Below are 15,262 nucleotides of genomic sequence, written 5' to 3'. Positions count from 1 at the left end.
CCCATTGCTCTCTCTCCTCTTTCTCCCTCTCCCACCACTGCCGGATAAAATTTCATTCCAAGTGCTTCTCAGAATGAACCAAGCTGATGACCCTGATGAATATCTGCTGCTTCCAAAGGAAACTCTCTGCCTGTGTGAATCCATTAACATAAAAAATCAAGGTCACTCTGCTTGCACCCACGGGAGGCTTTGGGGCTTTTCACACACCTGGCTGAGAGCACAGCTTTGCAGGCTGTCACTATGGTCCTGAGTGTCCTGCTATGGGTTGTTCATTACACCCGGTGGAGAGCACACATGGGAACCTGCAGCAGGAAGGTTCTAGGTTGGACAAGAGGACACAGCTCAAGCCAGAAGGGTTACAAGACCATGGAGCCTTTTTGCTGGGAGAGAGGCAGAGTAAGAGGACAAGTATACACCTTGGAGTCTTTCACATCTGTAGTCAGGTCTTGGCTCAACAAGTGGTGTTCTCCCTCTATGTTCTCAGTTTCTTTAACTATAAAATGGGGATAAGCAAGCAACATCCAAGGAATGTTGATAGCAGTAATTCCGGTGAAATACAGCATAGTGAATGCATGCTGTATTTATCCTCAAAACCTCATTAAAATGAGAAAAAAAATAGAAGAAGCAACCACAGAAGTTAACCACATGTTCGTAGTTGGAACACCAATGGAGGATGAAAATCTAGCTCAGCGAAAGGGAAATGTTGTGGGGGAAGGATGATGACATGAAAATCCATGTAGCCCCCAGGAAATCAGAATGGCTCTGAAATGGGAGTACCAGGTACTGTGGAAGGCAAAGGAAAGCAGGGAGCGGAAAACTCAACAATTGCTTGAAATTCCCTAAGAAGCAAACAAAGCCCAGGTTCCCTCCTCTACCCCACACACAGCAAGGCAACTATCTCTCCAATGAGGGTGAAGCTGAGGTATAGAGATTGAGTAGAATTTTCTCATGCCCTACCCTCCAGCTCCCACCAACACCAATCCCTTTTCCCATACAGCTCTGGATTGCTGGAAGCTAGGCATTCACCTCCCAGAAAAGAAGTTGGAGAACTTTCTGAAAAACTGAATGGATCCAGAAAAGAAGCCTGCAGATGTTGGCATTTGGGGAACCCCCAGTTAAAACTCCAGCTCATGGCCTAATCAACCCAGACTCTAGGACCCAGTGAAGTCAAGCCCAACAATCAAAAAACCCTGAGCAAAACACAAATTCCAAACTGTTTTTCTTACATTGTCAAGTATAATGTACATGAAAAGAGCATATATAATGTCCATATATGGTTAAAATAATCATATTAAAAACACCTTGTACATCCCATTCGCCTTGGGAAACAGGACCTCACCAGTAACTTTGAGCCCCATATGTGTTCCTGCCCTAGTGTATCCTTCTCCATCTCTGATTAACCACTATGCTGAATTTTGTTTTGATCATTTTATTTGCTTTTCTTTGCAATTTTACCCACACATGTGCATATCTCTAAACAATCTATTGTTTAGTTTTGCCTGCTTTTGAACTTTACATAAATGGTATCATACTGCATTTATTCTATGACTAGCTTTGTTTGCCCAATGTTATAATTTTGAGGTTCATCCACATTGAATTGTGTGTGAAAATAAATCTTTTCATTGATATATAGAATTATAGTATAAGAAAATCCTGCAATTTATGTATCTTTTCTCTTTTGGGTGGCTTTCTGGTTATTTCTAGGCTTTCTGGTTAATGTGAACAGCCACACCCTGGCCAATTTTCTACAAGTTGCATCTGTGTTGTAGACTCTTTAGAGAATATATGTAAAAACAGGTTGGTTGGGACATCATTGTTGCTCATTCTCAACTTGCAAAATGTCAAATAATTCCCATGGTGGATTTAACCAATTTACATTCCACCAGTATGAGAATCTCCTGACCTCCCTATTTTCAACAACACCTGGTATTGCTACTTTGTTGCCAGTCTGGAGGATGTGAAATATGTTATTTTGGTTTTCATTTACATATCTCTAATCACTTATGAGGTTGCATATTATTTTAAATATTTATAGACCATATATACATCCTGGGTTGTTGTTGTTGTTTTCATTTTATTTGCCCATTTTAAAAAGTGCATTGTTAGTCATTTTCTTATAGATCTTTATATATTCTATGCCCGCCCTAGCCAGTTTTGCTCAGTGAATAGAGCATCAGCCTGGTCAAGGGCACATACCTCAGTTGCAGGCTTGATCACATGTGGAGGCAACCAATCTATGTGTGTCTCTAACATTGATGTTTCTCTCTCTCTCTCCTCTCTCTCTGTGTGTGTGTGTGTGTGTGTCTTCCCCTCCCTTCCACTCTCTCTAAAAATCAATGGAAAAATATCCTTGAGTGAAGGTTAACAAAAAAAAAGAAAAGAAAGATTGAAAGTTAAGAACAGTAAGGAAATTCTCTAGAAACTACACCCAAATAAATAAATAAATATAGAGAGAGGAAAAAGAAAATGACAGGAAGATAGGGTTGAGCTTATGAGATAATCAATCTAAGAAGTTCATTATCATTCGCTAGTAGAGATGAGTCATTATGAATAATAATTAAAAAAAAAAAAAAACAGAGGAAAAAATCATCAAAGAAGTAATAGAAGAAAGTTTTCCAAGCTTGGTGGAAATGAGTTTTCAGAATGAAAGGGCCCATCAAGTGCTCAGCATGATGAACCAGTCCATTGGTGTGAAGTTACAGAATATTAGGAAGAGGGCATTAAACATTCTGTGGATATAAACTCATATATCAAGGCTGAGAATAAGAATGGCCTCACTAGTCTCAACAACACTTGGAGCTAGAAGACAATGGATCAACACTTCAAATTTCTGAATAAAAATTTTTTCCTACCTAGAATTATATACATAGCTGGACATTTTCAGATAAACAATGTCTTAATAATTTGGCCTTCATTCTTCTATCCTCTCTTAAGATGTTACTGAATATGATTAAACATAGGAGGTAAACTAGGAAAGAGAAGGACACTTAAGCCAGGGGGAACACATCACAGGAGAGTAGTGAAGAGAAACAGCTCCAAGAAAATGGGGGAAAGATGTCCCAAAGTGACAGCTCTATAGGAGGCCCTGCTGAGCCTGGGGCAGGACCTAGGACTTCAGGATAAAAATGCAATTGACTGTCATCTGATGCATTTGGTCACATAGAAGGGGGTATTGAGAGATGTTTTAGAGAGGGAAGAAATAATAGTAACTACATAAAAACCTAAGAAATAGAAAACAGACATGAGAAATGGTATATACTCCAGGAAACAAAAAGATATACAAGAAAGGAGCCTATTTGGGTCCTCAATGAATAATATTTATATAGTCATAATAATGTAAATACTAATCATAATTTAATAACAATATAATTAAAGCAGTGGGATGGGTGGTGTAGGGAGTATAAAAGAACTAAAACATCATCCAGCATAATAGGTATTTAATAAATAAAGCTTGACATTGGCCAATTGATGGTACTTAGAACAATGGAGAGACACTGCTAAGAATTAAGTTTACTTGCCTCTGGGAAGTGGGATAGTCGTGGTCCAAAGGATAATAGGGGATTATTATTTCATTATGTCATTTTGTGCTATATGACTTTTTAAACTATATATATGTGTCACTTTAATAGGAATTAAAATTAATTTTTATTTTTTAAAAAGGATATAGAACCTAAATATCAATGGTGTTCAAAAAAAATATTAGCTGTCTATTCTTAAAAAGCTACCATAAATCTGAAATGTGTTGATCATTTAGCTTTGGATTCCCCAAAATGCAGGGCCTAAGAGAAGGACTTTCATGCAAGTTATTTACTTGGGGAAAATGACCCCCAAAGTTGAGAAGAGAAGGATCTGAAAAAATGAAACAGGAAAAGAAGAAAAGCTGAATAAAGGATGTGTAATTGAGCTGTTTGTGGTTCTGTGGGCAATTGCAACTCAGTTGTGCTGAAGTTCCTGTGAGCAAGAATGTGCCTCAGAATGTGCAACCACAAGAGAAGAGTGTTTATACCCTAGCTCAGGTCCCCCATTTTCCCAGAGAGCATCAATTCCCTAGCACTTCAGACTAGCTGAGCAGGCCCATTCTGGCTTCCTGCACTACAACAGGGAAGCCTGGGGCAGAAGGCAGGAGATTAGTGCAGCCAAGTGAAGCATCATCAGGCCACACCTGCACACAGCTGTTTGTTGAAGCAATGTCCAAAGCAGGAATATAGGCTCAGAGGATATGAGCTGGAGAATAAAAGATAACCAACATATATGGCAAAATAAATATATACATGTATATTCTAAGCCACCTCTTGTTTACCCTCCAAACAGGTACCATAGTCTCACTTTCCTCTATACTCCCCAAATCCCAAAAGACCTAAATACTGTCCTATTCTACCTTGGGTAGTTAAGCCCTGTTCTTCCGTCCCCACCCATCTCCAATGCTGTCTGCTTCGAGGGCTGCACTGCAGGTGATAGGAGCCACATCTGACTTTGTCCTCTGGTCTAGCACCCACCTTGACTCTGTGGGAAGAAATTAATCAACAAAGCTTTGTTCTGGGAACATGGAGGAGGTGATGGTGACCCAGACTGGGGCACACTAACCTACAGGCACAGTTTTATCCATTCTGATGTGTATATATAAACAAGTTTCTCTCTGCATCATCATATTCTACCAGTCAGACTTGAAAATGTGCTTGGAGGAGGAGAGACTTACCACCATCTGTTGATTTCCATTTTCCAGACTCTCCCTGTCCCTAGGACTACAAAAAGTAGATTTGGCTGTACACAGTGCCTTATAGGAATCAGAGCCCTGGCAGAATGCAAAGGTTCTCAGGAAGCACTGAAGGGAAGACTGTGGTAGCCTACTTCTTGGTCTTGTGGTCATGTATACACAGATGATGCCAAATAAATATTTGATTAGAAAGAGAAAAAAATAAAGTCATCAATTCCCTTCACTCTCACAGGAAAAATGCTAATCATATTATAAACTCTTTAAAGGCAAGAATGACTAATAGCACTTTAGGGGTGAAGAATTTGAGAGAGTGTCTAATCTGGTGGTTCTCAAAGTGTAGTGTTTGGACCAGCAGCATCAGCATCAAGTGGAAATATTTAGAAATGCAGACTCTTGGCCCCACCCAAATTTACTGAATCAGAAATTGTGGGTAGAACCCAGTAATCTGGGTTTTAACAAGCCCTCCGAGTGGTCCTAATACATACTAATGTTAGAGAAGCGCTGGTCTAAAGTTATCCAGCCCCCTCTTTTTGTAGATTAGAAAAATCAGGGCAGACAACAGAAACAACACAGTCAAGCCAGGAAACAGTGGATCTCAGAAGTCAAGCACAAGTGTATGACTCCCACATCAGTCATCTGTCTACTGATACTTGCCAACACACTTTCACCTTCCACCATGCTCCCAGAACAAGCAGCTTGTATGTAACTGGTTAGGTCAGTTTGTTAGTGCAGGTAGCTAACAAATCAAGGTCATGGATTTGATCTTCAATTGGAGCCACTTTCCTTTTTCATTGCATGACCACAAACTGTACCCCTCCTGTAAGCCATCCACAAATGCATTCCCTTGGTTGATAGGAAGAATAAGTATAAAAGTACATAAGTCGTAGTGAAAATTCCATCACTTTCAACAGGAAAATAGTACAAAACACATCCTCTGTATTGGTCCAATGATACCATCTTTGCACAAAAAGAGCCACATTTTACATTTCCTGCAGGTAGAATAGTATGTGTGTTGAGCCGGGGGGAACATCACATCAGTAGCCCAGTTCTAGTGCCCTCCACTGCAAATGCTTCATCCATTGTCAATTTACCTTCTACTCATAATTTAAGCTAGACATTTCTAAACTCAGATTTCATAGATCAATAACCTTCCCAAAATTTTTGAGAACTGATATGTGATTGACCCCTTTTATTTTATCAAATAAAGACATAGACACAAAAATAACAACTATTGCCATGACTGTCATTACCACCTAATGTTATTATATGTCACCAAAAAGTTACAGAACCTCAGAATAAAACCAATATTTTCCATAAAATGTGAATTCATGCACTCACATGATGGAATTTTCACTACATTGTCCACATTTTTCTCATTTCTCCTTTTCTTGTGAAAATTAGCATGGCATGGCACAGATCTGCAGGCAGGGTTTGGGAACCACTTTCCATTTGAGCCCAATGGCCTTCTGCACAGCCTAGCTTAGGTCCCCTCTGGACTCCACAGGACCCTGTGACTATTTCAATGGTTGAATTTCTCATATTCATTTATAGTTATCTGCTTATGAGTATGTTTCCCCCACTCTAGCATATGATCTAGAAAACAAGAATTGAGACTATTTCTTTTATTTTTTCTTTAGCACCTTTCTGGTACATGAGAGCCAGGCCATAAAATATCTGTGAAAGGAGAAAAGAGGAAGGAAGGAAAGAAGGAAGGAAGGAAGGAAGGAAGGAAGGAAGGAAGGAAGGAAGGAAGGAAGGAAGGAAGGGAGGGAGGGAGGGAGACAGAACTGGATTTTGCCACAGACAAAATCTTTCTAACATCTAAAGATCAATTAAAGTATTTCTGGCTTTAATTCTTAGAACTTAAAGAGACCCTTAGAGTGGGCAACCTGACCCAAGCAACCCTATTCCGGTCAAGAAAGTAGTATCTGAAGCCACATCAAGTCAAGCCCACACTGATTTGCCCTCTTACCATATATCAGGCATGACTTCCCCTGGCTGCTCCCCTCAGCAATTGCCTCATGTCTGAACTGTGGCTTCCGGGAGGAAAACGGGGATAGTAGAATGCTGGGGAAAGGGAGGCAGCTAGGAAGGAACTTATGGGATGAGGTCTGAAGGAAACTTGCAATTCGTTAGTTGTGCTCTGGGGAGCTACCAGGCAGGCCATGGGTAGTTTGGACATTGAGCCTACGGGGCTGTGAGTTGATGGAATTCCTTGTTCATACTGCACCTTAAAGGGCACATTGGCACTATGTAGTTGTGAGTCTGTCTCTGGAACAGGAACCTCTGGAGAATTTAAAAAGCTGCCACAGTCCCTAAGTTCCTGGCATGAACAAACTGTTGGTTAGCGCACCATGATGCAATGGAGTTTAATATTTCAGAAAGAGCTAAAGACAAGACAAAAACCACTCCTGTACCAGGATGGGATATGGGAGGAAGGGGTGGAGGATCATATGATAAACCTGGAAGGCAAAGCTGTATTTAGGCCACAGCTAAGATGGCAGGAAGGAGTGCCCCCACCACCACCACCACCATCCCTCCAGAGGGGGCCAGTGACACTGTCTCCTCTTACCCACCCACTTCCTTGCCCCAGTGCCTAGGGAGTATGTCATGGAAGGCAGACCAATGCCTTCATGTCTGCAGCCCTGGGACTTTCCTAAAGAGAGAGAAAATCTCTGTTTGGGGGAATTTTAAAGTCTTTGTGTTGGATGTCTTTCCTAGGCCTAGCTTCCAAGTTGGAGCAGAGGTAGACTAGGTGACAGAACTTGCTGAAAAAAGGGGAGTGGATTCAATGACCTCTAAAGAATCCCATCAACAGAGAGACTCAGCAAAGGGAAAGAAACAGAGACAGAAGAAGCCAAAGTACAGGAGGCAGTGAGTGCCAGAAGCCAGGTTTGGCATGTAGAGCTGATCTGAAAGTTCATGCAGGAACATTTCAAAGAAGTGAGAAGTGATTATCTGACCCCAACCATTCATTCACTCAGTTGTTCTTTAAGCAAATATTTATGGAAATCCTACTGCCTACCAGGCATTATGCTGAACCCCTGCCCTTAAGAAGTTTACAGTTAATTGAGGGAGAGAAATAAGTAAGAAGATACCTGCAGTAGTGATTCTATCTCATGTTCACCTAGGATCTGTTGGTACCAGGCAGGCCTCTATGCAATGTGCATTTAATCCTCCAACATCCTAGGAGGTAGGTCCTATTATTATAAAATGTCACCTGCATTTTACAAACAAGAAAACTGAGGCATGGAGAGCTTAAGGAACATTCTCTATATCACCCAGGTATGAGTAGCAGAGCTGGAGATGAAAGCCAGTATTCTTATACTATTGTACTGAGTGGAAGTCTTACTGCATGGCCAAGTTCACAAAGAAAAGTAATGACAGGGCAATAAGATTTCAGAGGAGAAGGCTCAGAAGCCCTTTCCTTAAATCAAAGCTGAGTTCTGATAGATAGTGGACAACTAATAAGAGAAGACTGTTAAAGCTTGAGCTGACTTAGGGAAAGAAAGAAAGAATCAAGAAATTTAAACTAAGAAGTATAAAAATGGAGCAGGAGTTAAGATTTGGTATTTTTTTTTTTATGTGCCTCAGGCATGAAAGAGCTCTGGCCACCAACACAGGCATCAAGCTAGGATGAACTAAGGACTGTACATCTGCTTTGCCCCTGATTGATATAACAGCAACACCACCAATCAGGTGTATCCTTGCCCATTGCCAGGGGGTAAGATTTGGTATTTTAAAACCAGGAAGACACAAAAATTCAGCTTGAGGAGCTAGCAATGTATTGGCTTTGCCTGTCTTTCCAAGGCTCCCTCCCCACCAACACCAGCAGCCCCACTTTCCCAACCCCTGCCCCAAACAGAAAAGGCTGCCTGCAACATATCTCTTCAGATCCCACCTCAAGCCCAGCCCTGGTTTGGACACAAGCAAAGAGGAGGATTGAAAAAGCATAAAACAGGAGTTGGTCAAAAGAAATGGGAAATTAAGGCTACAAAAAAAAAGCATTCTTAATGTCAAGCCTTTGAAAATTTAGCTGGTAGGAACAAAAAAGGCAAAGAAGACAAAAAAAATAAAGTGGACATTTGTTTAGGTTAGTGTTGTTCAATAGAATTTTCTAAAATAGTTAAAATGATCTATATCTGTGCTATCCAATACATGTGATATTAGTCACATGTGGCTATATAAATTTAATTTTTTATTCAAATAACATTTAAATTCAATTATTCAGTTACACTAGCTACATTTCACATGTTCAGTAGTCACATGGGAATGTTAGCTAACATATTAGATATCAACGTTCTAGATTATAAAATTTTGTTGAGGCTCAATATAATTAAAATACATAGAAAATTTGAAGGTACAGAATTAGGATGTAGATGGGTTTCCTTTAAGAGAGATAAAAATTTTTCTTACAAAAAAGTAAGCCATGGGGGAAATGAGAAAATCATTTGGATAACTCGTTAATTGATAGGTGTACATTAGATATTTCTTGTTTGATAGGGAGACTCTGCACCATGAGTTAGGATACCAAACTTCTAGTTTCCCATCCTCAGCATGATTGACACTTGTTGTGTGAGTTCATACAAGTAAGTTCTCCTCTCTGATCCTCTCCCTCTTCTCTAATGGAAATTGGTCCCGATCGTGGATGACAACAGGGAAGCACATATACCACAACCACCACCCAACCCACCCCATGCCTGTTTCCACTGCAGACATGGGTCATTACACATGATACTTTTCTACTAAGCTGAGGTCAGCCTTGAGCTTCTTTAAAATTTACAGCACCAAGCAGCCACCAACAATTGATTAGAATTGTCACAGAAAATGAGACCTCTTTGATATCTCATTTGGGCTAATCATTAAGTCAACTTGTGATTGATGACCAAAAAAAAAAAAAAATCAGACAAAACAATAACACTGAAAAGGCCATTATCTTGACAATTGTCTGTATGACCACTGGTCATAGCCACTCTGACAAATCAATTTGAGATGGTAAGTCTGCTGTGCTGCTTAATTTTATGGGTCAGCTTGTCTACACTATGGTTCTCAGTTGCTTAGTCAAATACCAGTCTAGATGTTGCTGTTAAGATGTGATGTGATTAACATTTACATCAGCAAATTCTGAGTGAAATAAATTACCCTTTATATGTGGGTGAGCCTCATCTAATCAGTTGAAGACCCTAAGAAAAAAGACTGAGATCCTCAGAAGGAGTAGGAATTCTGTTTTCAGTCTGCCTTCCCAGGGTCTCTAGCCTGCTGGCCTTTCCAGAAGATTTCAGACATGCCAGCCCCAACACTTGCATGAGCCAATTCCTTAAAACTCTCTTTCTCCATATAGACGTTCTTATATATGTGTATGTGTATTTGTATGTATGAATATGTATATGTATACACACATATATATACATCCTATTGGTTCTGTTTCTTTGGAGAACACTGATACACCTGCCAAGAACAACACAATACACCTATGTACCTACAATCTTATAGGGGCACTGAATGAACAATTAGTACTACAAAGATATACATTTCACATTAAGTAAATGCAAGTGTATGTATGTGAAGTGGAGGGTTGGAGGAGTCCTAAGCCCTGTTCTCAACTTTGCCTTGGTCCAGACATTTCAGGCTTTATGATCTCAGGAAAACATTTACAGTACCCTTTTCTGCTCCTGGGTGTAAAGGAGAGGCCAGAGGAATCCACTCCATTGAAAACCCCAGAGGAGCATTGCACATGTCCATCACTCCTGTGTTGACTTGGTCTGCGTGACTAATGTTCCAAGGGTATAATTATCTGGTTAATTGCTTGGGAACAAACAAGGCCTGGGCCCATATTGAAGACTGAAAAGCAGTGTAATAACCAGAGTGTGCACAAATCAGGAACAGCAACTTCCAGGAACCAGCTCATCTCCTTCCTTCCCTTCTTCAACCACTCAGTAAGCATGTCTTCAGGAATTCATCAGTGCAAAAGAAAACAGGAATGATTTTATCCACAGATAAATTGTATTTCGTCAGTGTGCCATTTCTAAAAATTGGAAATTTCAAATTAAAATCCAGATTCCAGTTTCTCTTTGAAAAAAAGAACATTGAGCACATTCAGCCCACATTTTTGCATGGTGGTAACAAGTTGCTGCTAAGTGAGTAAGGGCAAGACCCTAATTCAGCTAATTCCCACTGTTCTCTATTGTCTTCCACTGGGCCACTTGGGTCACCTACTGTATGTCTAGGCATTTGCGTTTGGGCACCTTATCTACATGGTCCTGGGCCATAGACTTCTCAAAGGAAGACTTTACTTATTCATTTGAAGGTACCCCCACAGGGCTATGCACAATGCCTGGCTCACGCGAAGCTCTCAAGGATCTCTCATTCTGCGTGGTAAAGTGCAGACTCCAATTCACAGCATCTAGCTGAAGTCACAATTTGACTTCTATAGTGTTAGGCAGTGTCAGCATCTGCCAGTGAGAAAGGGGTGGAGGGAGCTCCAAGGGAATAATAGAGCCTGGGGTGGGGGTATCAAGGCCAAGAATGCTGTCTGGGTAATTTTAGATGACAGCTTGGACACGCCTGGAGTCAGGGCAGGGTGGATGCTCCATGCCCTAGGACATGTTTAAAGTCACAGAGACTAAGCAGAACACGCCTAATGTGCTGTCAGCCCCTAGGGATTAACCCCCTGCCCCCTGGCTGGTGGAAGGGGAGGAACTGGAAATATTTGAGCCAGCTCAGAAGAGAGAAAACAGTAAGTACTTGGCAGAAGCAAAACAAATAGTAGACATTTCCCATCCTAGCATTTTGTTATTTGGGAGTTTTCGCCTATCTCCTTGCTCTTGGGGGTACATTGCTTATGAGGGTGGCAGACAAAGTTTCAGAAGACTCACCTTTACACCAAGTGCCTGTCCCCTTTCTCAAATGGGCTCTCCTCCTGCTTTTGCCTGATATCTTGCCTCTGTGGCCTCTGCTGTCTCCCCATCTCTGACTGCCCATATCTTACCCTCTCCTAAAGACGCATTTCAAAAGGCCACCTATCACTGGAACCTTCCCCAATGCCCCCAGCTGAAAGCAACCCGTCTTTTCATTGCACTGTCTTCACAAAAGGTCATGGTGTTCCAAACTATGGAATGTTTTTCTCAGAGTCTAAACAGACAGCCCTGAGGCCCAATGTGGGTTGAACTAAGTAGAACCATGGACTCTCAGAGCTGAGGAGGACCCCCCCTGGATTTTTACCCCCCTCCCTTTCCTAGAGAGGTCAAATGAAGCCAAAAAAGGACAAATGATTTGGCCAAGGTCACAGAGACTGCAGCCTGCTTCTGTGGGGTGTGGGTTCTAGGATAGGCAATGCCAGGAGAGGCTGAATTCACAGTTAGAGGAAGGACCTGAGACAAACCTTAGCACTGCCATTGTATTGGCCAGTCTCCCAAAGACCCAGGGCTCCTAAGGGGGAGACAGAGAAACACTCTAGGCCTCAGGCTCAGCCAAGCCAGGGTCTTGACAGAAAAAGTTTACAGAAAAAGGAGATGATGGGGAGGGGTGGTCACATCTCCTTCCAAAGGATAGGAGGGATCGAGTGTGCAGGGTAAGGGGCCCTCTGGAATCTGGAATAAAGCCCTGGAGCTCTGGAGCTTTCTCCTTGGCCTTCTCAGGCAGATTACCTATCTGAGGGCGTGCTGGCCTTGACCCCACTACTCCTGATGGCATTGTTCTCAGCACACCAGTAGGTGTTCAGTGTGGTTTTCACCAGGAGCTAAGCACCTCCATCAACAGGTGACTCTCTGGCCAGGAAGATGGGATACCAAGAAACTGATGCCCTGGTCTTCCTCCTTAACACTGTGGTTATATGAAGGGTCTTACCTCTGACTTTTATCCCTAAAAAGGCTGAGAGAATAAATAGGAAAAAGAAGAGGTCATAAATTTTTTTTTTAAAAGGAGGGAAATGGGGAGGGTAGAGAAGAGGAAACTGGGAAGCGGATGGAAAGCATAAAGTGCCTGAAGCTAAATGAATAATGAAGACATGGAGGGAGGAGAGGAAGAGAGCCCAGCCAGGAGAATCTGGGAACAGAACGTCCCAAATTCACAGTCACTGCTAAGTTTGTGCTGCTGGCTGACATGATCCCCTCCAGGCCTCACACCATCTGCTGGGCCGACTCGCCCCTGATGGCAGCTGGTCAGTGGGACCCAGCATTGACAAGGCAAGAATTCTGGGGGAGAGATGGAGGGGAGGGGTGGAAGAGAATAGCCTTTTCCCCTCTTCAGCCCCTAAAATGCCCATCTTTAGACCTTCCTGTCAGAACCAGAGCCTCTAAGATGCTGTGGTCTTTAGCGGGCAGAGCCAGTGCTGTATAGACCACACTTCTACTCAGCCAGCTCCTCACTGATCGGGGCTCCTCATAGACCCACTCTCTAGGAGACTCTGACTCAGCATCCAGCAAGAGGAGGGGGATGCTAACAGGAGTTGGGAAGTCCAGTAAATGTTCTCTAAGACCCCAGCTCTTTAGTGGAGCATTTAGGATGAAAGGATGGCTTTGGGTCCCTATATTTGAGTTTATTCAACCTATTCCATGCTGCTCAAGTTTATTAATATGTTAACAGTATTTCCAAGGCAAAGAGTTCCATCTATTTTGGTCACTTCCCCATGGTCTAAAGCCATCTTTGCTTCTGAGATATTTCTGTATCTCCACAAGAAATCAGGTCATATACAGGAATATTACTTCTCCAACCTCTTCCAGCTGTAGAATTCAGTTCGGATCTTTTACAAATAAACTGAGACACAGAAAAGGAAGATAACCAGGTAAGGGTTGCTTGCCTGGAGGTATCATGTCAAGATTGGGGCTCTGGACCCCTAGTTTAGCTCTTCCTCCTCTGCTCCTCCTGGCCTTCACCAAATGGAGAATAAATTGGTAAACTGTCAGTCCCACACTCCACAGCATAACCCAACACCACAGAGTGTAGGACCATTGTCATTGCTTCTTGGAGTCCTTTATTTTTCCATTAGTGCTGGGCATTCCTCTTTTTCACAAAATGACCCAAATCTGGTCTTGCAAACTGATTTGCATAAACATTTGGGGTCTCTGCTTCCCAGAGCTACTATGAAGCTAAGGAGAGTTTGGTGTGAAGGGTTCCAGGTAAAGGTTCCACAAGTTATCGACACTGAGAGGTATAGTCCTCTGAGTACAGGTGGCCTGGGAGTGTCAGTGGCTCTCATTCATCCACCACCCAGCCAAGACCTGCTGATGAGAATCATTAGAAGGGCCCTCACAAATTCCTGGAAGGGCAGAGGCTTTAGGCATGCTTAATGGGAAGACACCATTTACAATTTCCAAATAAACATATTCACAGCTCAATTGTGCTGCCTGGATGGTTCCAATTCCTCCTGCTGAGTCTGATTTCTCTCCGACTTTTTTTTTTTAAATTATTAAAAATACAGACCATCTGCCATCCCCATAGGAGAAAAGAAACAGGCTGGAGGGCTATAAACAGATTCTACGGGAAGCCAGGACTGTAGTGCTCACCTCGGCCAAGCAGCCTCAACCACCCAATCCTAGAAAATGCCTGGAAGATTCCAACTATTCTTCCCTGGAGGCTTTATGTTTCTGCTCAGAAGAAAATTGGTTTAGAAGGGCAGCTACAAAGTGCACACAGACAGGAGCAAGGAGTCAGGATGTAGGATTAGGAGAGATGTGAGGCCTTGATGGGACTCCCACAGCAGCTTTTACTTGAGGAAAGTCTGGGTTTTGTGGGGTTTCTAGTCCCTGCTGACTCAGAGAAGAAAACAGACCTTGGATTTGCACAATAAGGTGCTTAGCCCTGTCTCACGCACCCACTGGATCCTCAATAACATTATTCATTTGACTTGACATCAACTGAGGTTTGCAATAGCATAGTTATGAAACCCAGACTTATTTGGCTTAATTTGCATATGAGCCCTAGGGCACAATGGTATCACCCTAACTTAAAGAGGTAGCTGAAGATAAGAATTATTTGTTAGACCAGTCTTATAAGTTCACAGATACCTTTGGTTTTCTACAAAAGCAAATAAATTTGGTAATGCTGATGATAAACTTGTGAACCACCATGTAGGTGACTGTAAGCCATAAGGTTCATGGTGTTACAAAAGCAGTTATTAGTTTTATCATCTTGATAGAGTCCCATGACCACTGGAGCCAGGCTGCCTGAGTCTGTGTACTAATTCCTCACTTTCCAGAAGTATGAGCCCAGGCAAGTTACTTAACCTCTTTGTGCCTCAGTTTTCTGTTTTATAAAATGGGAATAATTACAGTATTTCTATCATCAGGTTGTTAAAAATATTTAGCAAATTAATACATGTAAACCTTTCAGTTATCATATTGACTCCTGACTTTTGATAGCTACTATTTCCAGGAGTGGGTCCCTCCTTTCTTATTACTCCCCATGTAGGATCCTCTTGTTCTGCCCTGTGTGGAACACATATTTCACTCTCCAGACAGAAACTGCAACACCAGGACCTAAATGACTAGGATAGCTGGCAGTGGGGGTGGCAGTAAAAGCTCACATCCAGTAGCCTCTCATAGAGAAGGA

This window comes from Plecotus auritus (genome assembly GCF_963455305.1).
Source record: "Plecotus auritus genome assembly, chromosome: 5".
NCBI classification, from domain to species: Eukaryota; Metazoa; Chordata; class Mammalia; order Chiroptera; family Vespertilionidae; genus Plecotus; species Plecotus auritus.
The sequence above is the reverse complement of the archived record's forward strand: the minus strand, read 5'-3'. Positions refer to the sequence as shown.